Raw genomic sequence first — 19,623 nt, 5'->3', positions numbered from 1 at the left:
AGCATCAAGTTGAAATAGCAATCAAGTTTAAAAAATACTAGCATGCAAATCTTGTTTGTTTTGCATGAAAATAATATAGCTAAATTCATCATGATGCAGAAAGAAGAAGAATTCATATATAAGCACTTCATATGTCACATCAGCTGTAACCATATTTACAATTTTGATGATTAATTAAAGACATTAAACATCATCTATCAGTTAAAGACAACAAACTCTTATGGCTGAAGAAAGTTATGGGATTAATTGTTAAAAAATAGTTTTGTTTTTTTTTTTTTTCTTTCAAATGCCATTTTAATGGCCTTAATAAGTAATGTACTAGAATACACAGAGACTGCAACAGGATATATTTTAAGACCCAAGTTTAGTTTTGAATATATTTTATAGTACAAAGAGGCCAACTGAAAGTAACTGTGCTTGATTTTCTACAGCATAAATTACTTAAGAGGTTATTTTTAATAGGCTTTATGATGTGAAATCATGCGTGATTATAGAGGCATGAGTTATTTTGTTTAAAATAGAGATTGATATATTAAAAACTGGAAGCTAATGGTTAGAAAAATATGGTGGCATGATAGTGGCTAAATCTGTTAAATTTTTCTTTTTGTGTAAAATTGAAAATTATTGTAGTGCCTCTTTAACATTGTGTAGTTGTAATTGCATGAATTGGTAATAAAGAGTATACTGAAAACATTAAAATAAAGCTCATAACAGATGTTCACAAATTAATTTTAATTCCATGCCAAAAGTCTTGTGCACTTTCCAGCAATTTGTGCTAAAATGGGCTTGTCCTTTTTATTTCACCATTTCTGTACATCATAAGTTATGAAACAAAAAATTCCTAACTTACTAAAGTTTGAATCTGCACATATCTTTCAAAGAGAAGTTGCTAACAGTAGCACTACAATCCCTTTTAATGGAAAACTCTGCCAGGCAGTTTCTGTGGATTAGCATTACTTTGTCACCTCCTTATTTTTGATATCTTTCAAAAGTGGAAACATACAATAAAAAAAAAAATCTGCAAGTCCACAACCTCAATTGAATATATTTCTCTTTTAAATTGGGATAGGTTAAAGTCATATTCAGAATAGCTCAGGGTTAAATCACAGATTCACAGAATGGGTCAGATTGGTAGGGACCACAGTGGGTCATCTCATCCAATCACCCTGCTCAAACAGGGTCATCCCAGAGCACCTGGTACAGGATTGTGTCCAGATGGTTCCTGGAATATCTCCAGTGCAGGAGACTCTGCGCCCTCACTGGACAATCTTTTCCAGTCTCCTGCACAGTAAAGATTTCTTCCTCACGTTCAGGTGGAACTTCCTGTGCATCAGTTTCTGCCCATTGCCCCTTGTCCTACTGCTCAGCACCCCAAAGAAGAGCCTGGCTCCATCCTCTTGGCATCCTCCCTGCAGATACTTGCACTGATGAGATCCCCTCTCAGTTCTCTCTTCTTGAGGCTGAACAGGCCCAACTCCCTCAGCCTTTCCTCAGAAGAGAGATATTGCAGTCCCTTAACCATTTTTGTACCACTGCCCTGGCCTCATTCCTGGAGTTCCATGTCCTTGTTGTGCTGAGGAGCCCAGAACTGGACACAGCACTCACAGGGCTGAGCAGAAGGGCAGGATCACCTCCCTTGAGCTGCTGGCAGTGCTCTTCCTGATGCACCCCAGGACACCACTGGCCTTCTCGGCCACACAGACACGCTGCAGGTTCATGGACAACTTGTCCACCAGGATCCCCAGGTCCTTATCCACAGAGCAGCTCTCCAGCAGGTCAGCCCCTGTCTGTGCTGGTGCACACGGTAATTCCTCCCCAGGTGCATGTCACTGCATTCTTAAAAGAGATAAGGTACATTTCATATTTTGAAAATACAAAAAGTTGTTTTTAACAACTTTCACCTTTGGAGATACTTCAGCTGGTACACAGACTCAACAAAAAGATGAAATTCAAAATTTTTGGTTTTGGAAACGGAAACGCTGCAGAAGCTACTGTACAGGTAAATTGCAGGTTTAAAGTAATAGCTGAATTTGCAGATATTATCTCTTTCATTTTTGTCTGGTTTTCACCTGCAACACTATGCAGGCAGCTCAAAAAGAAAAATTGATCCTCAGTCACACATTCCTTAGAATTTTCCAGCTGTCCTCAAATCTAAAGGAGTTCCTGATGGGATACAATATCCATTTGTTAATGAGCAATCACTTACATCTTTTTCTACTGTGTAACTGAAATTCACAGCAGAAACACATGTCTGTTCCTATCAACAGTCGTGCCCCACAAGACATACTATATACTTTTTCTCTTTTTTTTTTGGAAAAAGAATTGCTTTTCATTGTCATCACAATATTGTGCTTATCAAAAAGCATATGTAGGCTATGATATATTAGTATGTGACATTTCAGCAAAAAAACCCCATGAAAATCAAATAGCATGCCATTATAGAATTAAGCTTTTAAAAACATAAACAAATCTTCCTGATGTTATTTTCTCTTAATGGTTTTACAAGAATAATTCTTTATTAATAGACTATCATGAAACAAATAAAATTATACAATTCCTGAAATATTCTTTTCTCTAAATGTTTTATATGAATATTTCTTAATAAACATACTATCATGAAATAAATAAAATGATACAATGATATAGCATTTAAGAACTCTGATCAAAATTTATCCAGAGAGAAACAAGTTATTAAAACCAAATATTTGTAGGAATGTGAATAGATTATGTATATATACATAATTCTTTATATGAACCGTTTATCTTACCCAGGCTAATGTATTTTTTTGCAAAGTATGACTATTAATTCCATAAGAGTCAAGATATGTTATTCCTGATTCTGTTCTGTTTCAACAAGTGTATTCAACTAAGTGAGGTGAGACACATGCTGAACCTTCACCTCCACTATTTGTGTGTACAATTAACTGTAGCAGACACTTATTAATTGGGGAAAATAATTAAGCAATCAAAATGTTATTTTACAAAACCAGTTAAATCTCCATTATTATAGAGATCATTATCTCTATAATAATGGAGCCCCTTGTCTAATTATAGGTACAGGATGTCAAAAAAATTGCTTTTAAATAGCTCACTAAGGAATTCTGAAGTTGTAGAAGGATAACCTGGAATGCACAATTCCTCCTTTTAAGAAGGCAAGGTGTCTCGGCCTTCAGGGGTTCCTGTGAGTGTCCTTCCATCCCAAAAGAAGAGTTCCCAACTGCAGATCCACTGCTCAGAGAAGGAGTGATCCAAGAGGCTCTCTGGCAGGATTCGCCATAGTCAAAATTGGTCAGTACAGTCACATCATTGCCTGGGAGGATCTGGCTTTCTGTCCTGCTGCAGCCACGACACAGATGTAATGGGTGATGGGGTCAGTCTGCACACAGGCTGGTCAGGGCTACACGAATGAGGTCAATGTTGCAGTACTCTGGTCAGTCATGGCTCAGTAGCTGGAGGGCATTGAGTCCCACTACAGAAGTGAATCTCCTTTCCCATTGTATGTGTTTTGACTTTGAGCCAAAAACTTTATCCCATAGAATGCATAAAATGAGCATTCTTTGAGATTTCCCTGCAAGGAAACATGGCTGCATGGCAGTAATCTCCCCTTGAGCTGAGACAGTTCTTAAGGTTGCTCCTCATGGCTGACAGTCTTTCTACTAATAACAGATCTATGGGTAAGTCACATCTGAGCTCTCTCTAAAGTTGCAGCAAGACAGAATTCCAGTGACTCTCCCTGTAAGCTAGCATGCCTCTCAGAGTTTGAGACTCCTTACTTGAGACTGGAATATCCTTCCTTGCCCAAGGCAGAGAGAGTTCTTGGAACAAATCCTGGGTAAAAGACTGATAACAAGCTGAATTAATATTAATGAAATCCATATAGTTGATTTCTGTAGGCATAAATCATTGTTCATCCATGAGACTAAGACTGGACCTAGCCATATCTAAGTTCTGTCAGGAGTTTAGAAAGCAAGGTGTCCACTCTTAAATTCATCATTCAATGGGAGAGTCTCCCTTACCTTTAGGTACTAAACTCATTCTCATTCTATCTCAATTCTGACTCAATTTGCATTGTATGTTTCATCCGTGTAGTAAGAAATACAGTGAACCTTGTCATCCAAGTTTGTTAAATTGCATTTTTATAAATCCATACTAAAATCATTTTTGCTAATACTTTTAATGATAATACTTTGAGTGACCACAAATGGCTCATTTGAGACATGTATAGATGCCACACCAACATAAAATTTTATGTAAATAATTTTAGACAAGCAAGCCATATTAAACTTTCTTTCACAGGAATAATGAAAATATAGACTAATGTAATTTCTTGTTTAATATTCTCATTTTCCCCTCTATATTTAAGAGAGTGTTGACTTTCAAAAATCCCCAATCTAAATGCTTAATAAGTCAGTCTACAGTCACAGAGCACATAGAAAACCAGGGCAAAACAAAAGATCTACAAAGTCTCATGGATATTTTGCAGCAATAGAGCTATGTGAACAGATGTCACTGTGCCAAGAAACACTGGAGGCAGGAAAGTTACATAAATTATAGCACCTGAACTTTTCCTCAGTCAAAATGATCAGGTAGAGTTCTATCTGCCTGAAGGGACATTTTAATCTTTTGAAACTCAATGTGGGGTGATTTTGAAAATTTGTTCTTCTAGTTTACCTTTATGGCAGAAATAAGTGTCTATAAACTTCAACAAACCACACTTTTCAAACATAAAGAAAATATCAATCAATGTGTGCTTGATGCCTGATGGTCTATTTGTGTATCACTTTGTGTGCAATCCAGCTATAATAACAACCATTTTCAGAAAAGCTTTGTCTCCCTCTAAAGTCAGGGGATTTTTACTTCTGTGGGAATGAGTGGATAGCATGTACTTCACATTTTAATCACTTGAGTTTGAAACTAAGCACACTCTCCCATCGTTTATATGCATATATTAATTCCATTAAACACCAAAAGCATTTATTTCTAAAAGGAAACAAAAATAACCCATGACCCCACCTGACGGAAAAATCTGCCAAGGATGACATATTTTAAACCACTAGCAAAAGATGCTGTCTGAGCTGTCCAGCTTGAAAAAATTTGATGATCCCCTTGGACCTGAAGTCCAGGTATCAGAATTTATATTTAAAGCCATTTAGATTGCTATTGACAACCAAGAGACTCTCCTCAGTAGAACCAGTCTATTTAGCAAATTTATGTTCTTTAAGGAAGAGTCTGTTCCCTTCTCCTTTGCATGCCACATCAGCTTTATTTTATGCAGATGCTCATAGATATAGAAAAGTCTTCCAGGGAAAAACACTGGTGAATCTCTGGGGACAAACTTTGATCAGACTGCAGAAAGATCAGATATTTTCTGTGAAAATCTTAATTTTCACATGCTGTTTGTACTCTGACTGCTACCAACAATTTTTGCACCCTGAATAAATCAAGAATTTTTTAAATGAGAGATGTTTTAATGTCAAAGTTATCTGTCATAACCCAGCACCATGGCCTTCCCATTTCATACAACAGCAGGTGCCATTTAAAGAACAGAAAGGCTGACAAAAGACCAACATCCTCATCCAGGCAAGTCTTGGCCAATCACAGGCACTAATAAATAATTGAACAGCATCCAAGCAAATAAATTCTTGGGTGGTGAATTCAGCTGTCACAGTTTTTCATTCTAGTAGCAGTTCCCCATTGCAGCAGGAGGCATGGCTGGTTGGAGCCATGACTTCTAGCCTCTTGTCTACCAACATATCCACACTTTCCATGAAGCAGGTTACAACTCACTCCAGAGGTATTTTTAAGATCTTATTTTGCTTCTCATTATCCTGCTCTGATTTTGTTAGCAATAAAATAAATTAGTATCTCTAATTTGAATCTGTTTCCCCATTATGATATTTGATGAGTGGTCTCTCTCAGTCCATATCTTAACCCATGGACCCTTCATTGTATTTTCTCTCCCCTGTCCAGCTGTGGAAGAGAGTGAGAGAGCTGCCTGGCACCCATCCAGGACTGAAGATTATATATGCAAAAGGCACCATGACATCCACTTTCTTCCAAAATTTTTATGTGATGAACTTTGGATGCAGAGGTTTTTTTACACATATAAGTGTTTCATTCTTTTATGAAGAAACATTATCTTAGTGTAAACAGAGTATTTTATCACACAGCCCAGTTCACACAAGGGGCTGCACACACAAAAAAAATAGAAATAAATGCTACAGGGAGTGAATTGCTGGATCTATAAAAGCAGCAATATATCAAAGCAAAGAAAGGCACTAATTTAGCAAAATTAAGAGCCCAAAGTTAACTATGGCATTCCCAAATATCCCAGTGTTTCTACTGAAAGCTCCCATGATTACCTGGGTGAAACCTATATTTCCAGGTGTACTGGAGTACCGAATCCTACCACGATCTTTCTGGAAATTATTTCAGGTGATGAAAAGTTGAATGTCAGGCCTAGGCAAGATATGAGTGACTTTGCTCTCACCACTCCTAAGAAGCCTGATGACAATTACAACTTCTAGAGAGAAGTTCTGAACATCTTCAGGAGAGCTGAACTGAGTTGCATCACAGTGTCTAAATAATTCCTGTCACAGTCTGTGACTGGTGCTAAAGGTAACCATAACCAGAGGTTACAGATGGATTAAAAATTTCTCTGTCTGCAACAACAAATTTTGCCCTTCACAGAATAAGTCATTCTCTGTAGCTCATTGTCCCAACAGCAAAAAAGCTGGCATCCTATGACTGTGATTTGACAATGAAAGTATGGCTATGAACATCAAATATTATTTGAAGATTTTTAATACTAAGCTGTTTCATTCCTATTTTAGACAAAAAGACAGATAATTCAAGGGAGTTCAAGTTTTTTTTCCCCTTCTATGTTAAACAAGTAGTGCAGTGCCATGTTTTCAGTTGACACTGTTTGTGGAAATTAGGCTTTCCTCAAGTCAGGGAATGAAGAATGACAGAAAAGATAATTTTCAAATAAGCATTTCAGATTAAAGAGAATATAGAGGTCATAGAGGTGTTTTCTAAAAATGGACCTGTATTATTTACTTTTGCTGGAAAGATTATTTTGCAGTAATTTGTACATAAGAGGATGATTTGGAAAAACAGAGTATTCTGAAATACATTCTGTACTTTTCCAGTTACAATATTTAACAGTTATGTTATAGTAAGATCTTTATTAATTCCTTATTTGTTTCCTTCTCCATGAAACCCACCTTCACATAGTAAAGTTTCTATAAATACAGAAAAGTGGAATTAATTATTTCAGACAGATACATTTTTTTACCAGAAAATAACAAACAATTACAAGGAGATTACTCAAACCAAGACCATATTCTAGATTTAAAAATAACTCTGTATGTGCACATGATCTCAAGTGGAGTAAGCAAGCAGAGAATAGAAAATTGCCATGGTCTTCCTAGATGTTCCTAACACAAAGATGTATAAAAATTAGACTTTAAAGCTACTAATACCTTTGTTTTCTTGTTTGTCTTTGTCATTGATTTTGTAATCTGTCTTTAGAGAACTGTATTTTTATGATTGTTTTTTGATGGATATTTGTTTTGCTTGGCTCTGGAATTTTTGGGGCATTTTTGTTTAACTTCTTTTGGGTTTGGGTATTTATTATTTTATTTATTTTATTTTATTTTATTTTATTTTATTTTATTTTATTTTATTATTTTTATTTTATTTTATATTTTATTTATTTTTATTTTATTTTATTTTTACTTTATTTTTTATGGATAAATTTAGAGATCTTAATATCCATCTTTACAAGTGGACATTTTTGGTTTCTAAGTAAAAGGTTCTCACATACAGCTCCAGGTTTGGTGAATACTACTCAGGTTCTGCTCAACATTGAAAGGAAGTGATGGAGACGTCTAAATAAATGTCTGTTTTGTCCACAGCTTGGAAGGTGAAACCATATCAAAACCATGACTGTAGCAGATACAGTCTCTAAGGGAGAGCAAGGTAAAATTAGTGGATCCTTGAAGATCCCAGGGATGCATAAGCAGCTCAAATATAACTTTGAATGCTCTACAACCACCTGTTGCTGTCAGCAGAGTTGAATAATCTCGAGAAGATAGTCTGCTGCAAGATATTTTAAAGTAGGAGCAAGAAAGGGGAAAAAAAAAAACCTGACATGGTGCCCTTGAAATGGGTGAATAGTAGGCAGCGGACAGATGTGGCCAGCATTTGGGTCACAGTTTATGTAATAGTGACAGTATTTGATTTTTGACTTTGCTATATTCATACTGCTCAAAAAACATATGCCTTCTGTATGCCATTCCTACACCAATAACAAATAAACTACAGATGTCTATTTAATGTACTTTTTTGCAATAACCATAGAATCATAGAATGGCTTGTATTGGAAGGGACCTTGAAGTTCACCTCATTCCAACCCCTGTGCCTGCCCCTGTCATGGCCTGGAACACCTTTCACTATAGCAGGTTTTTCAAACCCCTGTCCAACCTGTCTATGAACACTTCCAGGGGTGGGGCATCCACAGCTCTGTGCCAGTACCTCACCACCCTGGCAGCAATCTGATTCAGAAAACTCTAAAACAACCATGTGTCTAAGACTGATCAAATTTTTTGTGCACCACAAGGAGGTGCAATTGATCTCTTTTTTCTTTATTTTTTTCCTTTTATAATTTGAATTTCCACACTTAATAACAATTAATTTCCAGTGAGCTTTGATGTTTTTCTTTGGCATTAGATGAAAACACTAAATACCCAATACTCCTTTTCTTTTGTTCTTACCTAAAGTATGACCTGTTCTTTGGGTAGAACAGTTACAGTGTTTCTGTTTCCTTTCTCGATTCACATCCTGTGTCCTGCTTGCAATGATGTAGGAAGACAAAAATAATAATTAGAAAATCCCCAAACTGTTTTCATGATCCTGAGATGTTTTTGGCTTGTAGAAGGTGTGAAGGTTCTATTTTGTTGGATTAGTAAACTTTAAGAATGAAGTTCATGGGGTATTTCCACACTATAAAGAGAGAGTACTAGTTCAGTGTGAAGACCATATTTGGCTGCTGTTTCTGTTGAAATTATTAGTAAAAATCTGCAATATGCATTTAAGATCAATCATCAGCCGTCTTTCTGATAAAAAAGGAAAAAAAAATATTAACCTTTTCATTTGACCTTGCTAGAATTTATCATCTACATTGTCTACTAGTCTGATTTAGCATATTTGAACAGATCTTTTATTTTAAAATCTTGTTGCAGCCTCACAGACAAAATCAGTCATGTCAGCTCACTTGACATTTGCCATTTCTTCTCTCTGAAAAAAGAATATTGCCTCCTTTCAACTGAACAGCTACCTAATCCTTATGTTACAGCAGTTGTTATTTGGCTCTTTTTGTAGGTTGGAAACCTGAAGACAGAAAGAAGCATACCTCCTACAAAAACATTCCTTGAGCATATCTACAAAAGCTGCATGGATGTGCTTATCCCCTTAGAATTTAACTAATTGTCCTTGTGCTCACAGTCCCTTCCTGCTTTTGGTCAGCACTTTATCCTGAATCTATTTTGTAGCTCTTCCTCTAAATGACATATTAACAAGAGTGATCTGACTGAGATGGTCATGTGTTTGCCCCAAAGTTCCCTTAAACAGTTCCTTTGCCATTGCTTTTTTTCTGTATCAGTGTTTGGTCACATCACTCAGTTTTCACTCACACCTCTCTCCATGGTTGGAGTGTGTTGCTTTCATTGTTTCAGCTATCTGTTTCCACAGCTGACCTTTATTGTTTCTTCTCTTTACTCTGTGTGAAAATGTGTGATTGTATTGCCCTGAGACTTTTCACTCAGCCTTTCTATGCAATAAAGCTATATTTTCTTTTTTCCTTTTAATCAGTCATAATTCGCTCATTAATAGCCTTCTGAAAGTTAATAGACTCTACTAGTATCTCCTCCCATGATGGGAACATATTTACAGCATCCTTTAACAGTTTTCAAATTCTATCTGTTGGTTAATAAACAACCTATGTATAGCTGGTTGCATTTTTTGTTTTCTTATCCTTAAAAGGCAAACATGTATTTTGAAGAAATATGATTTTTTTAATTGCATTTTTAAGCAGTATTTTACGATCCTGGATGTAAAAAATATTTTATCATTTTTACAGTAAAGAAGGGACAAGAACTGAACTATTTACATCTTGGTGGAACATTTTGCTCTCTGTCCCTCCATGAGAAGTGCCACTCCAAAGGCTTCTCTTATGGATACTTTTCATTTGTTCTATTTTTAGGCAGTAATGCTGGATCCATCCTTATTGCCTGCACTTGTATGATGAGTTGATCCACCTGTCTTAAAACTCAGTGCAAACCTTAGCGACTCCCTAATAGCAACAAGTTCTAGTAAACATTGCAGTGATCCCTTGGTCCTGAAAAGAAAGGATATCTCACCACACCTGTCTGTGTTCCTTTACTACTCCAGAAATGAAAATAGCAAGTTTTGCATAAACTAAAGATTAATTTATGCTTGTACTCAGCATCTCAGCTTCAAAAAAATTGGTTCATAACAACAAAACAGAAACAGTCCTACTTTCTTTCAGGAATTTTCTTGCAATTCCCCCACTAAAAAGTGAACAAAAAAATTTTCACCTCCACTGAGATATGTAGCACAAGTTTTTTCAAGTGTTGTGGGATTTTGGAGAATGGACATTTCAAATTACAGTCTGATTCTAAGCCCCTTCTGTCAAGTGACCTGGAAGAAGAATGATTTCAGATGGGGCCTTGAGCAGTGACAAGCCTTTGAGCAAATCAAGCAAGAGACACTCCATGCTGTAGCCCTCTGGCCAGTCCAAACGGGACAAAATGTAAAAAATGTGCTTTGTAGTGTAGCTGGGAGAACGGCACTACCTGGAGGCTCTAGCAGAAAGCACCAGGGAATGCTCGTGATTGACTTCTAGGTTTTTTGACTCGGGCATGCAAAGGATTTGAAGTCCTCTATACTCAAACTGAAAAGGACATACTGGCAGCTCGTGAAAGTGTCTAAGCCACTTCAGAGGTGATTGGCACTGAGGCATAACTCCTCCTGGCACCCTGGTTACTCATTTTGTATTGCATGTTCAAAGGGAACATCTCTAGACATCATGCAACAAATGCTACATGGAGTAAGTAGGTCACACTGATCACACAACAAGCTTGGACAGGAAACGCCAGCTCTCCAGGAAACTTAGAAGTATACCATGGACCAGCCAGAAGGTAAATATTTTGGAATATCACCAGAGAAGCTGGTATTACATGCTGAAGGGGCTCCACTATATGATAAATTACCAGAAAGTGAGAAGCAATGTGTCTTTTTTACTGAGGGATCCTGCTGTCCTGTGGGAAAGTACTGGAGAGGGAAAGAAGCTGTGTGTAGGAGTCCCCTATGACAAGTCACAGGAATTCCTGAAGGAGTTGGTGAATTGAGTCAGCTTGCACAGGTGAAATTCATCCAGCTGGCCTTAGACATTGCTGAACAAGAGAAAGGGACAATACTTTATACTGATTCTTGGATGGTACTAAACACTGTTTTGGGGTGGCTGCAACAAAGGAAGCAGAATAACTGGTGGCAACAGTGGTAAATCTGTCTGGGCTGCTGCACTGTGGTGAGACATCATTACCTGGGTGGAGAACTTGGCTGTGAAGGTAGATTGCAGAGAGGGTCAGGTAACCAAGGGTCAGGACACAGAAGAACACTGGAACAACCAGCAGGGGTATCAGCAGCTAGGATTGAAGTGGCTCAGCTGGATTTGGACTGACAAATAAGTATGAGTTATTCCTAGACTGGCAGGTCAATGATGCCTTGGGACATACATACCCTGTGTCCCATGCCAGCACCCAGAACCGTATCCTAGGCTTTGAAAAGGAAGTCTTATGGCAACATGGTATTCCAGAAAGAGCTAAATCAGAAAATGAAACTTGTTTCTGAAAGCACCTCATAGATACCAAGGCCAAAGAATGCGACATTGAGCAAATATATTCCCTGTCATGCACCAGCCTCTGGAAAGATCAAATGATGTAAAATAGACTGTTAAAGACTACACTGAGAGCAATGAGTGGTAGGAATTCAAACACTGGGATACAATGTTGTATCCCTTCCAACATTGGGATACAGGTTCTGCAAAGACCACCTGGTTTGTCAACACCAGAGGCTCTGCCAATCAGGCTGGCCTGGCCCAATCAAAATATATATGGACTGTGTAAAGGGATAAAATTCCTGTAGTACACATTAAAAGCATACTGGGGGAAACTGTCTGCATTATTCCTGCCTCAGGCAAAGGCAAACCCATCTCTGGGATCATGCTTTTGCTCAAGCACTGGAGTGCAGCTTTGTGGGTAAAATAAAGGACAGTGGGGAAGTCCAGGGTGCACCCCATGGGTATTTGATTTTGGGTAAGAATAGCCAATGAATTAAACTGAATTATGCTAATAACCAAGCACTGTGTACTACCACTTCTATGATGGCTCCATGTGCATCACCTCACTGAGTACCTCATGGTATCACTCTAAACAACAAGCCCAAGCCTTCTGTAGGTCTGAACCTGACCCTCTGATCACAGCAATGAAGAATGAACTTGATAAAACTGAAAAAGTGCAGCAGTATTGGAATCAGAACTGACTTAAATAAGCAGCATGCAACCATCCAACACCTCACAACATTTTTGCTGTTCAAAAGATTATTATCAAGAATGAAGGCCAAAATCATAGACTAAATTAATTCAAAATTTTGTGGGGGTTTTTGGTCTTTGTTTTGTTTTGCTTTGTTGTTTTTTGACTTTTTTTTATTTGGTGCAGACAGTTTATGAACATTTGAAAAGGTGCTCCTAGACTTAGAGAATGGTATTTATATTTATATCTATCAAAACAGAGAAGTAGGAAATGTTATGGGATATTGAGGAGAGTGAAACTTGTAATGATATATATGGTATGAATAATGGGTGACTCCCATAACTGCTTTCATGATTTCACGTAGGGTAGAGTTAATCCCTTCTCAGAAGCCTGTTGCCGTACTGTGTTTTAGATTCAGAATGAGAATGGTGTTGATAACACACTGATTTTTTTTTTTTTTTTCCAAGTTGTGCTTATCCTAACTCAATGACTTTTTTTTCTTATCTGCCAATAGGGTACACAAAAGAAACTGGAAGGGAGCATAGCTGGGACTGTTGGCTTGAATTGAACAAAGGTATGTTCCACACCATAGAACATCATGGCCAGTTTATAACCTGGAGGAGCTACCTGAAGGATAAACTGATCTGGATTCAGGAAGGGGGGGGGTTGGCATTTAAGCTCAAGTGAAATATAAATAAGAATGAATTTTGCTGATTATCTGCCAAGAATAAAATTGTACTGGTGCTTTATTTCATCAGTTCTGGAAGTTACTTATTCCTCTCATAAAGGTAAGTGGGTGGAGAGAAATTGCATTCTGCAGCCCTTGCAGCTTTCCCCTTACAACCTTTTATAGTAATAATAATAATAATAATTATTATTATTATTATTATTATTATTGTTATTATTGTTATTATTGTTATTATTGTTATTATTGTTATTATTGTTATTATTGTTGTTGTTGTTGTTGTTGTTGACAATTATTACTGTATTTAACTTTATTTGCTATTATTTTTGTATTTTATTTTACTTTTAATTATTAAACTGCTCTTAACTCCACAAACAAGTGCTACTTGGATTCTTCTTATTCCACGGGGGTGGAGATGGAAGAGAGGAGGGTTTGAGTGAGTGGGGACATGGCTTTTCATCTCTAGTTGAGTTTAAAACCATAACAAGTACTTATGCAGGCACATTCTGAGGAAAAGTTTGGAGAATTAAGTGGCGCTTCTAGCTCCCACATTTGCCATGGGATTATTTCTCAGGTTCAAACAGATATAACTTTTTGCTCCTCATTTAAATTCAGTTCTTTAAAATTTTATAGACCACCACAAACTAGAAAGATTAACTAGCTTGTGAAAAGTCCAGCCCTCAAGGTAAAATAGTGATGAATAGATGAATTAAGGTGTCATGACATAGCATGGTGGCTAGGAAAAGGAGGCTTGAGTTTTAATGGGTTGTATAATTCAGAAATATACAGAGAACAGAGTGTGAATTACTCTGTTCTGTCTTCAGCCAGAATGGAGTGTAGACTAGAAATGGGAAAAGTAGAGGAATGAGTGGGAATCTTCCAAATTCTCTGCAAATCATATTAGTTGAATAGACATAATGACTCCCAATTGACATTTTGGACTTAAATTGCAAGAAACAGATTTTTCAGATTTTTACACAATCTTATTTATTCTTTTCATATCTTAAGGGGTTTTAGAGATGGAATCCATGGAGAAATTTCAGTACTCTTAGAAAACTAACAATCAGGACTCTAATCAAGATTTTCTTTTTCTTCTGCCTTTCTTAAAGATTTTTATTTTTCTTACACACACACACACAAAAAAAAAAAAAAAATCCTTATTAGGCCAACGTAGTTCTGAGGGAAGAGTTCTCTAGCAGAAATTTCACATTTCACCTCAGGCTAAATTCCAGCCCCTGAACTAGGGAAGTAACTCTAATACTTCCAAGGTCAGAGCATACTCTTTCCTGTGTATTCAAAAAGCCCCATGTCAACTGTGACCGTTTTAGTCCTCACTGTGAATCTTTAAATATTACTATACTACTGAGACTGAAATGTTAGTAAATGATTTCTACTTATTTCTGCAGTCATCTTGGTAAAAGGGGCACAGTATGCTCTGTCACCCAGCCTTCACTGCAATCTGCTCTAACACATCCTCTGTAGACGCATTCCACAGAGGTGTTATCCTCTAGCTAGATCAAAAATGTCTAGTCATACTGCAATTATTCTTCACTTCAGTACAAATAGATCACTGAAATTTATCATTTCTTGCTCTTACATTCTGCTTACACTGAGCCACTGTGAAAGAAAGTATAAAAATTCCTTATAGCCTTCTTAGTGTCATTCCTGGAGAGAAGAAATCATCCAGCAGTCATTTTTTCCCCTCCTTTGAAGTCATGCATCCAAAGTCAGCAATCACTCCATTTTGGCAATATCCACAGAACAGACCTCAAGGCTGCATGGCTGCACATTAAATAGTAGTAGATATTTAACTTTGCCTTTTGAGTACAGATTGTTTGAAATCTCTGGCAATGTCTTCAAAAAGTCTGTGTTGCAGGAGTCTTAGTTTTTATTGACTTCTACGTATCTTGTTATCTTAGTTTCTTATTTACTTTGCTCTGTCAGAGATCTCATCTAAGGTTTCTGATTCTCTACAGTGTTACAGTATTTTTTTTACTGAATCCACCACTATGCTTAGTAAAACGGGTAAAAGAGTGTTGCTATTAATTTATAATGAATTTTTAATTTTAAATTATTGAGTAATATTATCATCAGGTCATTTAACACAAATAAAATATAGACATGCTTTAAGGCTTTATACTGAGTTTGAGTCTGGAAATGTAACACTGTGTGAGCTGAATTTAGTGCAAAACTTTATAGCTGTGATCTGTATAACAAAAAGCAGATACAGAATATGGCCCAGAAAAGCAACTAAATCATTAGCAGTCTATGAACAGGAAATGGCTTTATGAGAGGAATAAGAAACTTCCAGAACCAATGAAAAAACACAAGTACAATTTTACTCATGGCAGATAATGAACAAAGTTCATTCTTATTCATATTTCACCTGAGCTTAAATTGCAGTTAAATTCATCACAAAACCACTATATTAGTATCACTTCACTGATCTATCATTTATGTAAAGGTCTGGCTGAGAGCATGATTCCCACATATCACTGCTAAATATAGGCAGTGTTAAAGCTACACATCAACACACAGAAGTAGCTTTATAGTTTGCAATGTGGATGTATAGGTTTGAATAGGACTCTAAACATTTTTCATACAGATGTGATAAAGAAAAGCCCTGTAAGCAACTATGAATAAACAAAGAAAACTCTTCAGATGACATCTCAAGGTAAAACTGACAGTTAAATTGACAGTTTTACAGAAAAGATAGAAAGCATTTTCATCCACCTAGTTAATTTCTGTTCTAAACTTCTAGAAAAGAAGTTTCCAAATGCTCAGAAGTACATTAAATTTCCTAAAAGGGTTGAGCAAATTGAAGTTTATGAAAATTCCACAATCAAGCTTCTTTTTCTGGAGCATGTTTGATCTGCTGCTTATGAATTCAGAATCCAGACTGAACTTTTTTCTTGGTTCTCCCTTCATTGCCTCTTTCATGGTTTGTCCTGCCATGGTTCCTTGCAAAGGTACAGATCTCATCATAATGAAAACCTGCCATTTTAAAACAGAATTAAAATAATTTCTCAGAAGAAAAACTGTAACTACTATGGAACAAAAAAAACCCAAATAATGGTTATCATGGATTTAGAAGTCACTTCAAATACCTTGTGAAAAATGCTGCTGATAACAATTAAACTGATAACAAAGAAAACTGAACTGCAAGATGTTTCTCAGATAACAGTAGAAAACCCCCAAAATAACTGATAACTAACTCTTGGGAATCTACAACAGTTTCGGCAACGTAGCTTGAAAGATACAACCACAACTGCTTTCCTTACCACAAAGCCTACCAACTTAATTTTGATTACACATGCTATAAATTTAAATTTAAATAATTTTTCACTGTTAGTCAGAATTTGCTAAGTATGGAGGTAAATTAAATGAGAACTGAGCCCTAAATTGCTGTTTTCCATTATTCTGAAAGAGATTGCATACAAATAATGCCTTCAAAAATCCTAACCACATGCACAGCATTTAAAATGTTGAAAGTACATTATGAACAGTAATGAATTGGCAGCACAAGACTATTTGCTCCTCAGCCTTTTAACCAACTTGAGTTGCTTCAGGTTTAAGGGATTTCAGCTGTGAAAGTTAGGTTTTCAAATCATCAAATTCTTATCAATGGAAATAGTGAATTAGTAAGAAGGGAAAGACTTGTACTTTTACAAAACACTTCATAATAGTCTGTAGGTAATGTTTGTAGTACATACTGTATTAATTTATCAGGTTGTCAGGAACAAAAATGTTTCTATAAAATATAGACTGCGAGGTAATTCACTTCAACAATTCATTCATCTATATTGCAGTTTACTATTGCCACTTGAAAGAAAACATGATGCAAGAAATTAAGAGGATTAAGCATGTGTACAGGAAAAATCTTCTGTTGATACATTAACAAATTAATATAATGGAATCTCTACAGTACTCAAAACTACTATTTATTCAATTATGAAGAAAAACATGGTAAAATTCTAAAAATAAAGCAATCATGTCAGCTGAGTATACAGTGTTAAAATATCCTCGGGACTCAGCCAAAATTAAATCAGTAAACAAGTTCCCTGGGAGCAGCAAAACATCTTTGAATACAAAAGTTCTTTTAATATAGAAAACAGCTGACTTTAGTAGTCACAGTCAAGTAACAATATACTGAGAAATCAGCTGTCTTTGAAAAAATATAAAATGCAGAAAAACATTAGAGTTCATAAATGTAATAAAACTCCACCTAAAAGAATGACTAAAGAATCAGCTAAATTAAATTCCTTTTATCAGTAAAATCTCCTCTTCAAATTTATTGCAGGTGGTCATCCACAGAAAGAAACAGCAACTGAAGAGATTTTTTTATTCAGACACAGTGCTGTCTTTAAAGAAAAAGAAGAATAAAAAGACAGCCCTAGGAAAAAAAATTTAAAACTAGGGGAGCTTGCTTTTATGAAGAAATGGTACATAGAGCTTTATGTGACAGGCTCTTTACATAGCTTGGTTAGTTCCAATTCAACTAATCTTACCATGACAAGGTGCAAATCAGTCTCCTCACAGTTAACTATTCATGCCATACAATAAAAATTCAGAAACAACAAACTCCAAGATTTTAAGGTTACTTTAAAATTGTAATTAACACAAACACTTCCAGGCTGAAGGACAGACAGGTTGCTCTCCTGAGAGATTCTGATTGTCCCATTTTGGAAATCCTAATGCATCACTTGCGGCAGAGTCGAACTGCTGGCTCTCACACTGCCACAGTCAGAGTAGTGCTGGGCTCTGGGGACTTTGTTCTCTCTTCCTTTAATATGTGACACTTCATAAAGCTCCATCATTTTCCTGGCAGTCCTGGTCCTGTTCTTTACAACTGCAAGGCCACACATTTTAAAAAGTAACACAATGACTGAAGCATTTCTCATAAAATTGTCTGCTTTACTAATTTTCCAGCAGCTGTCAAAGCATTTGTTTTGAAGGAAAATCCTCTTACTGAATTTTTTTATAGAACATGATCATGAGTTTTGGGGCTAGAGTTTTGTTGCTTGGCAAGAAATTTAACAGTGTTATGCCTAGAATTTTCCTGGAAAACTGATTCTCATAGCCAGATATGCAAGGTTTCTATAGCAAATTGAATAATTTTTGTCTTACTGTGAAAGTCTGAATTGCAGTTAATGTGGAGCATGTGCTAAATACCTGTACTATATCTCAGCATGCTAAATACTGTCTTTAGGGTAGCAGACATTTGTTGCTTACCTTAATTTCCAATGAATACCAAGTTAAACTAAACTGTACTCTGTATGCTGCATGAATTTGACGCACTGAGGTGTATCAGACACGTAGTTCACTTCAAGAGGCTGTTTGTCCTGAAAAAGTTCAGTAAAAATAGTATGTGTACAAACTAACATGCATTGTCTTTTTCTGGTGGACATATCAGTGCCTGAAATTAAGCCATGTTAAGTGATTCAGCTGAAGATTCAGCCATGCCAGATATTATTTAGGGGGATGGACTTGTCTGAATTCCCTGAGCTCCTGTTGGCTTGACTTGGCAACTGTTAGGACATTCTACAGCAGAACAAAGGCAAAATCTGATGGACAAGAGCCAAAAACCCTTTATCCTCCACTGATCTGCAAGTGATTGAATGAAAAAACTATGAGTAATATGGGAATTTCTCCATACGATAACATATGGCTTCCCCTCTGCGGAGTGCATTACTATCTACCGGAAGATATTCCGCTTTTGTGAGCACAATGTTACATCACATTTATGTTTCTCAGGAGTCCATACTAGAACTAATGGAGACACAAGTGTTGTAGTATTTGCCAATGGTTGAAACACATCCAAATACTAAAAAACACAACTGAAATATAAGTCACCTCTGGTTATACAGATCTGACATTTTTTCACTGCCGGAGTAGTTTAGCAGTAGTGTGACTAAACTCAATGAGTTGTGCTGATGAAAATTTGGTGTGACATTAGCTTCAGGCACAAGTCTACATTGAGTGCTGAGCATTATTTTAGAGCTTTCAGTACTCCAAGGCCAGAAAAATAAAGATGTAGAATGGGTTTACACAAAATGAACAGCCTTAAAACTTGTATGTGAGTTGCCAAATGCTTCATCATTCAGGTAATTGCTGCATGTATGAGCGGCTGGGATAGTCACAGTCCAGTCAGGTGCTGACATAATTTAAGCAAGATGTACGGAATTGCTAAGAGTGGATGCTAAAACTGCTGACTGTTCTCATATCTTCACATTTATCTGGGTGCTAATGCTTGGCAACCTCATGTCACAAATGAATTTTTAGGCTGCTTAAGGAGCTGTCATCAAAGCTGTTGGCAAAAAAGCA

The 19,623-nt window shown here is 36.5% G+C and overlaps 1 long non-coding RNA gene across 2 annotated transcripts in view; it reads right to left on the bottom strand.

Annotated features, from left to right (window-relative positions):
• Positions 1 to 13,518: 13,518 nt before the first annotated feature.
• LOC146763667 (uncharacterized) overlaps positions 13,519 to 19,623 on the bottom strand; it is an 82,487-nt gene continuing 76,382 nt past the window's right edge. For both annotated transcript variants that reach the window (XR_014951243.1, XR_014951245.1), the window contains one exon: positions 13,519 to 18,641. This is a non-coding gene — a long non-coding RNA (uncharacterized LOC146763667). The remainder of the gene's footprint in view (positions 18,642 to 19,623) is intronic.

The sequence above is a fragment of the Lonchura striata genome, chromosome Z (genome assembly GCF_050655825.1).
Source record: "Lonchura striata isolate lonStrDom1 chromosome Z, ASM5065582v1, whole genome shotgun sequence".
Taxonomy (NCBI): domain Eukaryota; kingdom Metazoa; phylum Chordata; class Aves; order Passeriformes; family Estrildidae; genus Lonchura; species Lonchura striata.
Note: the sequence above shows the minus strand (reverse complement) of the source record. Positions and strands in the feature narration are given on the sequence as shown.